At 49.1% G+C, this 14840-nt stretch overlaps 1 non-coding gene across 1 annotated transcript; it reads right to left on the bottom strand.

Moving 5' to 3' along the window:
• Window positions 1–10196: 10196 nt before the first annotated feature.
• On the bottom strand, window positions 10197–10303 carry LOC136588844 (U6 spliceosomal RNA). Its single transcript, XR_010787651.1, has one exon. It is a non-coding gene; the product is annotated as a U6 spliceosomal RNA (small nuclear RNA).
• Window positions 10304–14840: the final 4537 nt, after the last annotated feature.

Genomic DNA, 14840 nt, shown 5'->3' with positions numbered 1-14840 from the left:
CCATGCCCGCCTGTATCACATCTTGTATCCAACCTAGAGGCGGTACAACAGGGTACTAGAGCCTCCATGCCTGTCTGTATCACATCTTGTATCCAAGCTAGAGGTGGTACAACAGGGTATTAGAGCCTCCATGCCTATCTATATCACATCTTGTATCCAAGCTAGAGGCGGTACAACAGGGTACTAGAGCCTCCATGCCCACCTGTATCACATCTTGTATCCAAGCTAGAGGCGGTACAACAGGGTACTAGAGGCTCCATGCCGGCCTGTATCACATCTTGTATCCAAGCTAGAGGCGGTACAACAGGGTACTAGAGCCTCCATGCCCGCCCGTATCACATCTTGTATCCAAGCTACAGGTGGTACAACAGGGTACTAGAGCCTCTATGCCTGCCTGTATCACATCTTGTATCCAAGCTAGAGGCGGTACAACAGGATACTAGAGCCTCCATGTCCGCCTGTATCACATCTTGTATCTAAGCTAGAGGCGGTACAACAGGGTACTAGAGCCTCCATGCCTGCCTGTATCACATCTTGTATCCAAGCTAGAGGTGGTACAACAGGGTACTAGAGCCTCCATGCCCGCCTGTATCACATCTTGTATCCAAACTAGAGGCAGTGCAACAGGGTACTAGAGCCTCCATGCCCACCCGTATCACATCTGGTATCCAAGCTAGAGGCAGTGCAACAGGGTACTAGAGCCTCCATGCCCACCCGTATCACATCTGGTATCCAAGCTAGAGGCAGTGCAACAGGGTACTAGAGCCTCCATGCCCACCCGTATCACATCTGGTATCCAAGCTAGAGGCAGTGCAACAGGGTACTAGAGCCTCCATGCCCACCCGTATCACATCTGGTATCCAAGCTAGAGGCAGTGCAACAGGGTACTAGAGCCTCCATGCCCACCCGTATCACATCTTGTATCCAAGCTACAGGTGGTACAACAGGGTACTAGAGCCTCCATGCCTGCCTGTATCACATCTTGTATCCAAGCTAGAGGTGGTACAACAGGGTACTAGAGCCTCCATGCCTGTCTGTATCACATCTTGTATCCAAGCTAGAGGCAGTACAACAGGGTACTAGAGCCTCCATGCCCGCCCGTATCACATCTTGTATCCAAGCTAGAGGCAGTACAACAGGGTACTAGAGCCTCCATGCCCGCCCGTATCACATCTTGTATTGTGGTGGAAGCCCAGTATATATCTATATGGATCGGTGGGCCTTGGCAGTAGACAGTTGTCAATTTAACATTCTGTATACATATTTGCTTTCTGTCTTGCTACAAATATAATGTTCTTACAGTTATGCAATAGGTACTTCCGCTTATATGAAATATCTGTTTTATAAACTCTGCTGGATGGAATTTAGCACGCAACCAAGATATAAATATATCTGTTTGTCCGGTTGCATGGGTGATTAAAGGAACTAGGAAGTAGACAATGAACCGAATCTGAGACAAGCTTCCGCTTTCAAGTTACCACGAAAATTTCCCCAGCAACTTTACTGGAAACGTATGCAAATAACATGGGAGGTTTGTGCAATTTATAGTTCATGATGTAACATCCAATCATATCGAAGGAACCACACGTGGCTCCAAGACAACCCACTCATCTCATCCACCACCTGATGGCCAATCACAGATGACCGGAGGATGGAAGAATTGCAAGATGCTTATCCAATAATTAAACAATACGTTGTATCTATGTAATCTTTGACCTGCCCAGATGGGCGGATGTGTTAAACTCTTAAAACAGGCTACACGCCGATCATTAAAGTTAGAATTGAGGAAGCTATGCATGCTGAACCTCGTGTCAGTGTGGAAACTTCTTATGCGCATTATCAATTCAGAATTAATATGGAAGGGTGTAAACATTCCAAATTGAGTAAGCCGTGATTCCGCAAAGGAATTCTACAACAGTGGCACCCCAGATGGGACTGTGATCGATAGGCTCCGAAGAAATCGGACACAAGGCACGGACATGGACAACCTTGGACTTAGCGGGCCCACCAAATACACGGTAAGATAAATTAATTATCTATACCTGTGTGGCTAACTCCGGGCTTGCCTATGTGCCGTGCCAGGCCGATAGATTTGGAGACGCACGACGACAGGTACTTCTTTAAGGCTCGATCACATGATAAGAACCTGTCATAAGATATAAAGGAATGTTTACATGCCTGTTGTGTTGAGAGTACTGGTCGAGTGGCGAGGTCAGTAGCTGCCTTAAGGGGGGGGGTTGACCCTGCGCAGGTGTCCCGATTACTCGGTCCAGGTTTGGTTACAAAACCTAAGAGTAAGGGACCTGTGAGGGTAGTTTGACGGAAAGGCTGTCCTGCTCTGGTCTGGTTTGGTTACAAAGCCTAAGAGTAAGGAAGCCGTCAAACGTCTGGGCAGGTATCGCTACTTCGGTAAAGTCTGGTAAAAGGCTTCCGAAGAAAGGGAACTGACAGACCGGATCCCGAGGGGCAGTAAGACTAAAGCCAGCCGTACTGGTGCTCTGTCTATTTGTGTGTGTCCACAAATATTTGTTTATCGTTTAAATGTCCACGCAACATGCCGGTGTTACAACACCCCTGGTCCTGTTACCTTGCCGCCTCTGGAAAAGGGAAGTGGGAATAATCAGCTTGTAGCTCTTTCCTTCCAGACTAATATATATGATCATGCACTTACTAATGAGACAGGGGTTTAGTCATATTGATCAGTAATTAGATAGTCCTGACTTTGCACTCTTGTTGATGAATCGAGGTAACGTCAAGAAGGCGGGGTTCTATACAAGTTATGCAGTGTTTACCTGAAATAGTGAAAGTCGCACCTCTCCTAACCTGATTATATTTGTCACCTTTATAGTCATCCTAATTTCTGTTTGTTGTTGCATACAGTGTATTCCGACCCTGATGACTACCTGGTCCACCTGTCCCACTACGACGTCCAACAAAAAGCCCACTGTCAGCGCAAACGTCGTCATCATGGATCCAGAATACGATGATGTCGAACCATCCTATACCCCCATGACAGCAATAGCTCCAGTGTACAACACAATGCGAGTCTAGGGTCAGCGGTGGGGGTGGGACGGAGCAGGGCGAGTTTAGTGAAACAGATAGTTTCAAGGGGGGTCTGTGGTGGAAGCCCAGTATATATCTATATGGATCGGTGGGCCTTGGCAGTAGACAGTTGTCAATTTAACATTCTGTATACATATTTGCTTTCTGTCTTGCTACAAATATAATGTTCTTACAGTTATGCAATAGGTACTTCCGCTTATATGAAATATCTGTTTTATAAACTCTGCTGGATGGAATTTAGCACGCAACCAAGATATAAATATATCTGTTTGTCCGGTTGCATGGGTGATTAAAGGAACTAGGAAGTAGACAATGAACCGAATCTGAGACAAGCTTCCGCTTTCAAGTTACCGCGAAAATTTCCCCAGCAACTTTACTGAAAAAGTATGCAAATAACATGGGAGGTTTGTGCAATTTATAGTTCATGATGTAACATCCAATCATATCGAAGGAACCACACGTGGCTCCAAGACAACCCACTCATCTCATCCACCACCTGATGGCCAATCACAGATGACCGGAGGATGGAAGAATTGCAAGATGCTTATCCAATAATTAAACAATACGTTGTATCTATGTAATCTTTGACCTGCCCAGATGGGCGGATGTGTTAAACTCTTAAAACAGGCTACACGCCGATCATTAAAGTTAGAATTGAGGAAGCTATGCATGCTGAACCTCGTGTCAGTGTGGAAACTTCTTATGCGCATTATCAATTCAGAATTAATATGGAAGGGTGTAAACATTCCAAATTGAGTAAGCCGTGATTCCGCAAAGGAATTCTACGACAGTATCCAAGCTAGAGACGGTACAACAGGGTACTAGAGCCTCCATGCCCGCCCGTATCACATCTTGTATACAAGCTAGAGGCAGTACAACAGGGTACTAGAGCCTCCATGCCCACCCGTATCACATCTTGTATCCAAGCTAGAGGCGGTACAACAGGGTACTAGAGCCTCCATGCCCGCCCGTATCACATCTTGTATCCAAGCTAGAGGCGGTACAACAGGGTACTAGAGCCTCCATGCCTGTCTGTATCACATCTTGTATCCAAGCTAGAGGCAGTACAACAGGGTACTAGAGCCTCCATGCCCACCTGTATCACATCTTGTATCCAAGCTACAGGTGGTACAACAGGGTACTAGAGCCTCCATGCCTGCCTGTATCACATCTTGTATCCAAGCTAGAGGTGGTACAACAGGGTATTAGAGCCTCCATGCCTGTCTATATCACATCTTGTATCCAAGCTAGAGGCGGTACAACAGGGTACTAGAGCCTCCATGCCCACCTGTATCACATCTTGTATCCAAGCTAGAGGCAGTACAACAGGGTACTAGAGCCTCCATGCCTGTCTGTATCACATCTTGTATCCAAGCTAGAGGTGGTACAACAGGGTATTAGAGCCTCCAAGCCTGTCTATATCACATCTTGTATCCAAGCTAGAGGCGGTACAACAGGGTACTAGAGCCTCCATGCCCACCTGTATCACATCTTGTATCCAAGCTAGAGGCGGTACAACAGGGTACTAGAGCCTCCATGCCCGCCCGTATCACATCTTGTATCCAACCTAGAGGCGGTACAACAGGGTACTAGAGCCTCCATGCCCGCCCGTATCACATCTTGTATCCCAGCTAGAGGCGGTACAACAGGGTACTAGAGCCTCCATGCCCGCCTGTATCACATCTTGTATCTAAGCTAGAGGCGGTACAACAGGGTACTAGAGCCTCCATGCCTGTCTGTATCACATCTTGTATCCAAGCTAGAGGTGGTACAACAGGGTATTAGAGCCTCCATGCCTGTCTATATCACATCTTGTATCCAAGCTAGAGGCGGTACAACAGGGTACTAGAGCCTCCATGCCCACCTGTATCACATCTTGTATCCAAGCTAGAGGCGGTACAACAGGGTACTAGAGCCTCCATGCCCGCCCGTATCACATCTTGTATCCAAGCTAGAGGCGGTACAACAGGGTACTAGAGCCTCCATGCCCGCCTGTATCACATCTTGTATCCAAGCTAGAGGCAGTACAACAGGGTACTAGAGCCTCCATGCCTGTCTGTATCACATCTTGTATCCAAGCTAGAGGTGGTACAACAGGGTATTAGAGCCTCCATGCCTGTCTATATCACATCTTGTATCCAAGCTAGAGGCGGTACAACAGGGTACTAGAGCCTCCATGCCCACCTGTATCACATCTTGTATCCAAGCTAGAGGCGGTACAACAGGGTACTAGAGCTTCCATGCCCACCCGTATCACATCTTGTATCCAACCTAGAGGCGGTACAACAGGGTACTAGAGCCTCCATGCCCGCCTGTATCACATCTTGTATCCAAGCTAGAGGCGGTACAACAGGGTACTAGAGCCTCCATGCCCGCCCGTATCACATCTTGTATCCAAGCTAGAGGCGGTACAACAGGGTACTAGAGCCTCCATGCCCGCCTGTATCACATCTTGTATCCAAGCTAGAGGCGGTACAACAGGGTACTAGAGCCTCCATGCCTATCTATATCACATCTTGTATCCAAGCTAGAGGCGGTACAACAGGGTACTAGAGCCTCCATGCCCGCCCGTATCACATCTTGTATCCAAGCTAGAGGCGGTACAACAGGGTACTAGAGCCTCCATGCCCGCCTGTATCACATCTTGTATCCAAGCTAGAGGCGGTACAACAGGGTACTAGAGCCTCCATGCCCGCCCGTATCACATCTTGTATCCAAGCTAGAGGCGGTACAACAGGGTACTAGAGCCTCCATGCCCGCCTGTATCACATCTTGCATCCAAGCTAGAGGTGGTACAACAGGGTACTAGAGCCTCCATGCCTGCCTGTATCACATCTTATATCCAAGCTAGAGGTGGTACAACAGGGTACTAGAGCCTCCATGCCTGTCTGTATCACATCTTGTATCCAAGCTAGATGCAGTACAACAGGGTACTAGAGCCTCCATGCCCGACCGTATCACATCTTGTATCCAAGCTAGAGGCAGTACAACAGGATACTAGAGCATCCATGCCCACCTGTATCACATCTTGTATCCAAGCTAGAGGCGGTACAACAGAGTACTAGAGCCTCCATGCCCGCCTGTATCACATCTTGTATCCAAGCTAGAGGCGGTACAACAGGGTACTAGAGCCTCCATGCCCGCCCGTATCACATCTTGTATACAAGCTAGAGGCAGTACAACAGGGTACTAGAGCCTCCATGCCCACCCGTATCACATCTTGTATCCAAGCTAGAGGCGGTACAACAGGGTACTAGAGCCTCCATGCCCGCCCGTATCACATCTTGTATCCAAGCTAAAGGCGGTACAACAGGGTACTAGAGCCTCCATGCCTGTCTGTATCACATCTTGTATCCAAGCTAGAGGCAGTACAACAGGGTACTAGAGCCTCCATGCCCACCCGTATCACATCTTGTATCCAAGCTACAGGTGGTACAACAGGGTACTAGAGCCTCCATGCCTGCCTGTATCACATCTTGTATCCAAGCTAGAGGTGGTACAACAGGGTACTAGAGCCTCCATGCCTGCCTGTATCACATCTTGTATCCAAGCTAGAGGTGGTACAACAGGGTACTAGAGCCTCCATGCCTGTCTGTATCACATCTTGTATCCAAGCTAGAGGCAGTACAACAGGGTACTAGAGCCTCCATGCCCGCCCGTATCACATCTTGTATCCAAGCTAGAGGCAGTACAACAGGATACTAGAGCATCCATGCCCACCTGTATCACATCTTGTATCCAAGCTAGAGGCGGTACAACAGGGTACTAGAGCCTCCATGCCCGCCTGTATCACATCTTGTATCCAAGCTAGAGGCGGTACAACAGGGTACTAGAGCCTCCATGCCCGCCCGTATCACATCTTGTATCCAAGCTAGAGGCGGTACAACAGGGTACTAGAGCCTCCATGCCCGCCTGTATCACATCTTGTATCCAAGCTAGAGGCAGTACAACAGGGTACTAGAGCCTCCATGCCCGCCCGTATCACATCTTGTATCCAAGCTAGAGGCGGTACAACAGGGTACTAGAGCCTCCATGCCCGCCTGTATCACATCTTGTATCCAAGCTAGAGGCGGTACTACAGGCTACTAGAGCCTCCATGCCTGTCTGTATCACATCTTGTATCCAAGCTAGAGGTGGTACAACAGGGTATTAGAGCCTCCATGCCTATCTATATCACATCTTGTATCCAAGCTAGAGGTGGTACAACAGGGTACTAGAGCCTCCATGCCCACCTGTATCACATCTTGTATCCAAGCTAGAGGCAGTACAACAGGGTACTAGAGCCTCCATGCCGGCCTGTATCACATCTTGTATCCAAGCTAGAGGCGGTACAACAGGGTACTAGAGCCTCCATGCCCTCCCGTATCACATCTTGTATCCAAGATACAGGTGGTACAACAGGGTACTAGAGCCTCCATGCCTGTCTGTATCACATCTTGTATCCAAGCTAGAGGCAGTACAACAGTGTACTAGAGCCTCCATGCCCGCCCGTATCACATCTTGTATCCAAGCTAGAGGCGGTACAACAGGGTACTAGAGCCTCCATGCCCGCCCGTATCACATCTTGTATCCAAGCTAGAGGCGGTACAACAGGGTACTAGAGCCTCCATGCCCGCCTGTATCACATCTTGTATCCAAGCTAGAGGCAGTACAACAGGGTACTAGAGCCTCCATGCCTGTCTGTATCACATCTTGTATCCAAGCTAGAGGTGGTACAACAGGGTATTAGAGCCTCCATGCCTGTCTATATCACATCTTGTATCCAAGCTAGAGGCGGTACAACAGGGTACTAGAGCCTCCATGCCCGCCCGTATCACATCTTGTATCCAACCTAGAGGCGGTACAACAGGGTACTAGAGCCTCCATGCCCGCCCGTATCACATCTTGTATCCAAGCTAGAGGCAGTGCAACAGGGTACTAGAGCCTCCATGCCCACCTGTATTACATCTTGTATCCAAGCTACAGGTGGTACAACAGGGTACTAGAGCCTCCATGCCTGTCTGTATCACATCTTGTATCCAAGCTAGAGGCAGTACAACAGGGAACTAGAGCCTCCATGCCCACCCGTATCACATCTGGTATCCAAGCTAGAGGCAGTGCAACAGGGTACTAGAGCCTCCATGCCCACCCGTATCACATCTTGTATCCAAGCTACAGGTGGTACAACAGGGTACTAGAGCCTCCATGCCCGCCTGTATCACATCTTGTATCCAAGCTAGAGGCGGTACAACAGGGTACTAGAGCCTCCATGCCCGCCCGTATCACATCTTGTATCCAAGCTAGAGGCGGTACAACAGGGTACTAGAGCCTCCATGCCCGCCTGTATCACATCTTGTATCCAAGCTAGAGGCGGTACAACAGGGTACTAGAGCCTCCATGCCCGCCTGTATCACATCTTGTATCCAAGCTAGAGGCGGTACAACAGGGTACTAGAGCCTCCATGCCTGTCTGTATCACATCTTGTATCCAAGCTAGAGGTGGTACAACAGGGTATTAGAGCCTCCATGCCTATCTATATCACATCTTGTATCCAAGCTAGAGGCGGTACAACAGGGTACTAGAGCCTCCATGCCCACCTGTATCACATCTTGTATCCAAGCTAGAGGCGGTACAACAGGGTACTAGAGCCTCCATGCCGGCCTGTATCACATCTTGTATCCAAGCTAGAGGCGGTACAACAGGGTACTAGAGCCTCCATGCCCGCCCGTATCACATCTTGTATCCAAGCTACAGGTGGTACAACAGGGTACTAGAGCCTCCATGCCCACCTGTATCACATCTTGTATCCAAGCTAGAGGCGGTACAACAGGGTACTAGAGCCTCCATGCCCGCCCGTATCACATCTTCTATCCAAGCTAGAGGCGGTACAACAGGGTACTAGAGCCTCCATGCCCGCCTGTATCACATCTTGTATCCAAGCTAGAGGCAGTACAACAGGGTACTAGAGCCTTCATGCCTGTCTGTATCACATCTTGTATCCAAGCTAGAGGTGGTACAACAGGGTATTAGAGCCTCCATGCCTGTCTATATCACATCTTGTATCCAAGCTAGAGGCGGTACAACAGGGTACTAGAGCCTCCATGCCCACCTGTATCACATCTTGTATCCAAGCTAGAGGCGGTACAAAAGGGTACTAGAGCCTCCATGCCCGCCCGTATCACATGTTGTATCCAACCTAGAGGCGGTACAAGAGGGTACTAGAGCCTCCATGCCCGCCCGTATCACATCTTGTATCCCAGCTAGAGGCGGTACAACAGGGTACTAGAGCCTCTATGCCTGCCTGTATCACATCTTGTATCCAAGCTAGAGGCGGTACAACAGGATACTAGAGCCTCCATGCCCGCCTGTATCACATCTTGTATCTAAGCTAGAGGCGGTACAACAGGGTACTGGAGTCTTCGTACAAGGCATCAGTTTTCCGCAATAAGGGTGGTTTCACACAGGCAAGAAAATCGTGCGATTTTCGCCTGATGCGATAGTCAGTAAAAAAGCAGATTATGAAACCAACGGTTTCCTTCCCATCTGTGATGTTTTCACTGATGTGATGTTGAGAGAACAAAAAATAACGGCTGCTCTATCTTTCTGCGATGTGCGATTCTTTTTATCTCCCAGGTTTCGCTATGGAGCCGCTCCTTTTTATCGCCTCGCAATGCAACAAGATTGTGTTGCGACGCAATTTTGATAATGGAAAGTCCTATTCATTTTCGCAATAAAAAATTGTACATTTTTTATCGCGCAATTTTATTGTGGCCGTCAGCACTGCGATGGGAGATTATTCTAAAAAAAAAGCATTGCTGGCAACCAAATATTGCAGACACAAAATAGGGGGTCGCCCGTGTGAAAGTCGCCTAAATGATCCTTTTACTCCGATATTGTAATCACTCACTTATAACAACGTTACAATCACACAGACAAAAGTGTCATCCCACAACTTCTGGGGGGGGTTACACTGTACGTGGTTATGGCGCCTCGGGTACATTTGCTGTATGCCTGTAGTCACATGGCACAAAAAATACACCTTTTAGTGGTGGCACCGTGAGACAATTATTATTATTACTCCAAGTTAAAACCTATAAGGAGAAAAAAATGTTATGTTAGAATTTTTTTTTTAATTCTAATTGAAGAATCGGTGCAAAAATATGGAACGCCTCACGAATTTGCGTGTCATCCTTGCGCAGGGGCCATGCTAATCTTCTCTGTATCGTTCCAATTTTAGTATATGTGCTGCCGAAGCAAGCACGGTACTGCAGACAGCCCCGGCGGTATTTATGGTCCCGCGGGAGAGAAGTTCTTACATTGTGGAGAGATTACTTTTATAAATTAAAAATAATGTATCCTGCTGTGATATTTTACCTAATATGTCATGCCTGTAATAATAAAACCCATTAATATAGAGTATTTTGGCCAAACTGAAGAGCATTTTGTGACAATGTTATATGCAAATGAGAAGAAGCCGCAGTGCATGCTGGGAAGAATGCTGGTCTCGGAATACGGACCTTGTACCACAGAAGGCGCAGCTGGTGTGGAATGTACTGCGGATGACTGCAGCGTTCTGCTTCCATCAGGAGAGCAGCTGCTCACTGCTGCACCACTGGCTGACGGTCACATTGGGACGTGATTGCCGGCTCACGCCTACTGCTGCTGGACGTGGCGCTATAGCATTAGGGCTGGGCGTGCAGCAGTGCAGCGCCTTCTGCCCACCGGTCTGCCCTGGCCGGAGTACAGCGATGCGTGCCCTTACCTATCAGCTGACAAGTGTGCTCGGCCGCACACACAAGGGGGTCACAGGAATGTCCCACAACATTGTCACACTTCCGTGGCTGCCAGGTCAAATTTATCACCAAGATAACATGTATGGGACCATCTGGGAGACCAACTTCTACAACCTACAACTTTGCATGATCTAAAGGTTCAGTTACATAGCAAATGTGGAGCAATATGCCACAGGATACCATACAGAACCTGTATGCCGCCATGCCCGCCAGTATCACATCAGGTATACAAACTAGAGGCAGTGCAACAGGGTACTAGAGCCTCCATGCCCACCCGTATCACATCTGGTATCCAAGCTAGAGGCAGTGCAACAGGGTACTAGAGCCTCCATGCCCACCCGTATCACATCTTGTATCCAAGCTAGAGGTGGTACAACAGGGTACTAGAGCCTCCATGCCTGCCTGTATCACATCTTGTATCCAAGCTAGAGGTGGTACAACAGGGTACTAGAGCCTCCATGCCTGCCTGTATCACATCTTGTATCCAAGCTAGAGGTGGTACAACAGGGTACTAGAGCCTCCATGCCTGTCTGTATCACATCTTGTATCCAAGCTAGAGGCAGTACAACAGGGTACTAGAGCCTCCATGCCCGACCGTATCACATCTTGTATCCAAGCTAGAGGCAGTACAACAGGATACTAGAGCATCCATGCCCACCTGTATCACATCTTGTATCCAAGCTAGAGGCGGTACAACAGAGTACTAGAGCCTCCATGCCCGCCTGTATCACATCTTGTATCCAAGCTAGAGGCGGTACAACAGGGTACTAGAGCCTCCATGCCCGCCCGTATCACATCTTGTATCCAAGCTAGAGGCGGTACAACAGGGTACTAGAGCCTCCATGCCCGCCTGTATCACATCTTGTATCCAAGCTAGAGGCGGTACAACAGGGTACTAGAGCCTCCATGCCCGCCCGTATCACATCTTGTATCCAAGCTAGAGGCGGTACAACAGGGTACTAGAGCCTCCATGCCCGCCTGTATCACATCTTGCATCCAAGCTAGAGGTGGTACAACAGGGTACTAGAGCCTCCATGCCTGCCTGTATCACATCTTGTATCCAAGCTAGAGGTGGTACAACAGGGTACTAGAGCCTCCATGCCTGTCTGTATCACATCTTGTATCCAAGCTAGATGCAGTACAACAGGGTACTAGAGCCTCCATGCCCGACCGTATCACATCTTGTATCCAAGCTAGAGGCAGTACAACAGGATACTAGAGCATCCATGCCCACCTGTATCACATCTTGTATCCAAGCTAGAGGCGGTACAACAGAGTACTAGAGCCTCCATGCCCGCCTGTATCACATCTTGTATCCAAGCTAGAGGCGGTACAACAGGGTACTAGAGCCTCCATGCCCGCCCGTATCACATCTTGTATACAAGCTAGAGGCAGTACAACAGGGTACTAGAGCCTCCATGCCCACCCGTATCACATCTTGTATCCAAGCTAGAGGCGGTACAACAGGGTACTAGAGCCTCCATGCCCGCCCGTATCACATCTTGTATCCAAGCTAAAGGCGGTACAACAGGGTACTAGAGCCTCCATGCCTGTCTGTATCACATCTTGTATCCAAGCTAGAGGCAGTACAACAGGGTACTAGAGCCTCCATGCCCACCCGTATCACATCTTGTATCCAAGCTACAGGTGGTACAACAGGGTACTAGAGCCTCCATGCCTGCCTGTATCACATCTTGTATCCAAGCTAGAGGTGGTACAACAGGGTACTAGAGCCTCCATGCCTGCCTGTATCACATCTTGTATCCAAGCTAGAGGTGGTACAACAGGGTACTAGAGCCTCCATGCCTGTCTGTATCACATCTTGTATCCAAGCTAGAGGCAGTACAACAGGGTACTAGAGCCTCCATGCCCGCCCGTATCACATCTTGTATCCAAGCTAGAGGCAGTACAACAGGATACTAGAGCATCCATGCCCACCTGTATCACATCTTGTATCCAAGCTAGAGGCGGTACAACAGGGTACTAGAGCCTCCATGCCCGCCTGTATCACATCTTGTATCCAAGCTAGAGGCGGTACAACAGGGTACTAGAGCCTCCATGCCCGCCCGTATCACATCTTGTATCCAAGCTAGAGGCGGTACAACAGGGTACTAGAGCCTCCATGCCCGCCTGTATCACATCTTGTATCCAAGCTAGAGGCAGTACAACAGGGTACTAGAGCCTCCATGCCCGCCCGTATCACATCTTGTATCCAAGCTAGAGGCGGTACAACAGGGTACTAGAGCCTCCATGCCCGCCTGTATCACATCTTGTATCCAAGCTAGAGGCGGTACTACAGGCTACTAGAGCCTCCATGCCTGTCTGTATCACATCTTGTATCCAAGCTAGAGGTGGTACAACAGGGTATTAGAGCCTCCATGCCTATCTATATCACATCTTGTATCCAAGCTAGAGGTGGTACAACAGGGTACTAGAGCCTCCATGCCCACCTGTATCACATCTTGTATCCAAGCTAGAGGCAGTACAACAGGGTACTAGAGCCTCCATGCCGGCCTGTATCACATCTTGTATCCAAGCTAGAGGCGGTACAACAGGGTACTAGAGCCTCCATGCCCTCCTGTATCACATCTTGTATCCAAGATACAGGTGGTACAACAGGGTACTAGAGCCTCCATGCCTGTCTGTATCACATCTTGTATCCAAGCTAGAGGCAGTACAACAGTGTACTAGAGCCTCCATGCCCGCCCGTATCACATCTTGTATCCAAGCTAGAGGCGGTACAACAGGGTACTAGAGCCTCCATGCCCGCCCGTATCACATCTTGTATCCAAGCTAGAGGCGGTACAACAGGGTACTAGAGCCTCCATGCCCGCCTGTATCACATCTTGTATCCAAGCTAGAGGCAGTACAACAGGGTACTAGAGCCTCCATGCCTGTCTGTATCACATCTTGTATCCAAGCTAGAGGTGGTACAACAGGGTATTAGAGCCTCCATGCCTGTCTATATCACATCTTGTATCCAAGCTAGAGGCGGTACAACAGGGTACTAGAGCCTCCATGCCCGCCCGTATCACATCTTGTATCCAACCTAGAGGCGGTACAACAGGGTACTAGAGCCTCCATGCCCGCCCGTATCACATCTTGTATCCAAGCTAGAGGCAGTGCAACAGGGTACTAGAGCCTCCATGCCCACCTGTATTACATCTTGTATCCAAGCTACAGGTGGTACAACAGGGTACTAGAGCCTCCATGCCTGTCTGTATCACATCTTGTATCCAAGCTAGAGGCAGTACAACAGGGAACTAGAGCCTCCATGCCCACCCGTATCACATCTGGTATCCAAGCTAGAGGCAGTGCAACAGGGTACTAGAGCCTCCATGCCCACCCGTATCACATCTTGTATCCAAGCTACAGGTGGTACAACAGGGTACTAGAGCCTCCATGCCCGCCTGTATCACATCTTGTATCCAAGCTAGAGGCGGTACAACAGGGTACTAGAGCCTCCATGCCCGCCCGTATCACATCTTGTATCCAAGCTAGAGGCGGTACAACAGGGTACTAGAGCCTCCATGCCCGCCTGTATCACATCTTGTATCCAAGCTAGAGGCGGTACAACAGGGTACTAGAGCCTCCATGCCCGCCTGTATCACATCTTGTATCCAAGCTAGAGGCGGTACAACAGGGTACTAGAGCCTCCATGCCTGTCTGTATCACATCTTGTATCCAAGCTAGAGGTGGTACAACAGGGTATTAGAGCCTCCATGCCTATCTATATCACATCTTGTATCCAAGCTAGAGGCGGTACAACAGGGTACTAGAGCCTCCATGCCCACCTGTATCACATCTTGTATCCAAGCTAGAGGCGGTACAACAGGGTACTAGAGCCTCCATGCCGGCCTGTATCACATCTTGTATCCAAGCTAGAGGCGGTACAACAGGGTACTAGAGCCTCCATGCCCGCCCGTATCACATCTTGTATCCAAGCTACAGGTGGTACAACAGGGTACTAGAGCCTCCATGCCCACCTGTATCACATCTTGTATC

This window comes from Eleutherodactylus coqui, chromosome 13, assembly GCF_035609145.1.
Source record: "Eleutherodactylus coqui strain aEleCoq1 chromosome 13, aEleCoq1.hap1, whole genome shotgun sequence".
Classification (NCBI taxonomy): domain Eukaryota; kingdom Metazoa; phylum Chordata; class Amphibia; order Anura; family Eleutherodactylidae; genus Eleutherodactylus; species Eleutherodactylus coqui.
This window is presented reverse-complemented; position numbering and strand designations above follow the sequence as displayed.